At 40.5% G+C, this 2,153-nt stretch overlaps 1 pseudogene; it reads right to left on the bottom strand.

Moving 5' to 3' along the window:
* Positions 1 to 605: 605 nt before the first annotated feature.
* LOC132352608 (spliceosome-associated protein CWC15 homolog) lies at positions 606 to 1,939 on the bottom strand (annotated as a pseudogene).
* Positions 1,940 to 2,153: the final 214 nt, after the last annotated feature.

Raw genomic sequence — 2,153 nt, 5'->3', positions numbered from 1 at the left:
TTGGAAACTGACGGGAGACTGGAAGGGATACCTGTGTACCTGATGGTATCATAGAAATTTTAAAATAAGTTAAAAAAATTAGAATAATGGGCCAAAATAAACTTCTATAGGGCTAAATAGAAACACCTAGACATTTGCTCATGGCCATTTATATATCTTCTTTGGAGAAATGTCTATTCAGATCCTTTCTCATTTTTAAATTGTGTTGTTTGTCTTTTTATTGTTCACTAGTATTGGTTCTTTTTATATTCTGGATACTAGACTCTGGACAGACACATGACTTGCAAATATTCTATCCCAATTTTTGATTTCTCTTTATAATTTCTGTTTTTTTTTTTTTTTAGATTGTTAGAAACACATTACAAGCAGATTCCCTTTCCCATATTAAAAAGAAAATATATGACTGGAAGTATTCAGAGGTGAAAACTGGGTTAAACCAATTCCCAAGTCCTTATCAAATAAGGTATCAAATGAAAAGATATTTTGGAACTAAAAATTAGGGAAACCTATACACAATTTAGAAGGGGGGGAAAGAGAAAAAAACTAACCAAAATAAAGTCACAGTGTTTACATTTTACAGTCTTTAATTAAGCACAAAAACTGTACTATTTAATATATTTCTCCATGAACTTTTTGTGAAATTCAGATTGCAGCGTATCATTCACTAATCTTTTTCTTTCTTCTTCTGATCATCCACACCTTTTGCACAGTCCTTGAAAACAAAGTCATCATCCCACCTTCTTTTTTTTTTTTAAAGAAGAGAAAGGTGGGCTTCCCTGGTGGTGCAGTGGTTGAGAATCTGCCTGCCAATGCAGGGGACACGGGTTTGAGCCCTGGTCTCGGAGGATCCCACATGCCGCGGAGCAACTAGGCCCGTGATCCACAATTACTGAGCCTGCGCATTTGGAGCCTGTGCTCCGCAACGGGAGAGGCCGCGACAGTGAGAGGCCCGCTCACCGCGATGAAGAGTGGCCCCCACTTGCCGCAACTGGAGAAAGCCCTCGCACAGAAACGAAGACCCAATACAACCAAAAATAAAAATAAATAAATAAATAAATAAGCAAATATGGTTAAAAAAAAAAAAAGAAGAGAAAGGTAATTTTAAATTTATTAATTTATTTATGGCTGTGTTGGGTCTTCGTTTCTCTGTGAGGGCTTTCTCTAGTTGCGGCGAGCGGGGGCCACTCTTCATCGCAGTGCGTGGGCCTCTCACTATCACGGCCTCTCTTGTTGCCAAGCACAGGCTCCAGACGTGCAGGCTCAGTAGCTGTGGCTCACGGACCCAGTTGCTCCACGGCATGTGGGATCTTCCCAGGCCAGGACTCGAACCCATGTCCCCTGCATTGGCAGGCGGATTCTCAACAACTGCACCACCAGGGAAGCCCCATCCCACCTTCTTTTAACTTTGAAGTTGGCCTGAGGCTGGGATGGACCAGTGAGATTAGAGAGGATTTCCATTCAGAATGTTTTTCGTATGAATCCTTTTTTCTTCACCTTTTTGTTTTTGTTCTTTCCTGGCCTGCTCTTCAGCTCTTTCTTTGTTAATCTTTTCCAGTTCTGCAAGAGCTACAGTATCATCATCATCATCATCATCACTCTCTTTATCAAAGTCTTCATCTTCATCTTATCCGTTAGAGGATCAGCTGCATCAAGGTTGGCAGTGGGAATCTGGTCTAATCAAGGCTCCTTTGACACTGAAGAGGAGGTTGTATGTTCTCGGTTGGACAATCTCTTATTTTTTTCTCTCTCTTCCAACTCTCTCCTGAAGTCATGGTTCCTAACCTCTTCAGGGACATCCTGAGTGGTTTGTCTATATTTTATCTGTATGAGAGGATAGGTCTCTACTTGAATATTGCTTTGAGAGTTGGCTCAAATCACTTTCTCCTTTTCCTCTCCTACCTACTGCAGGTTCAAAAGTTGGCCTAGCTGCTGCTGTCATGTTTTATGGGTGGCTGAGGTCCAATGCACCAGTCTCTGGAGGTTATACAGACACCATTATGACTCTATAATTTCTTGATAGTATCTTTTGATGCACAAAAGTTTTTAATTTTGATAAAATCCAATGTATTTTCTTGTTGGTTGCTTGGGCTATAGGTGTCGTATCTAGGAAATTATTGCCTAGTCCAAAGCTATGAAGACTTAACCTAAGTTTT

The sequence above is a fragment of the Balaenoptera ricei genome, chromosome 18 (assembly GCF_028023285.1).
Source record: "Balaenoptera ricei isolate mBalRic1 chromosome 18, mBalRic1.hap2, whole genome shotgun sequence".
Taxonomy (NCBI): domain Eukaryota; kingdom Metazoa; phylum Chordata; class Mammalia; order Artiodactyla; family Balaenopteridae; genus Balaenoptera; species Balaenoptera ricei.
Note: the sequence above shows the minus strand (reverse complement) of the source record. Positions and strands in the feature narration are given on the sequence as shown.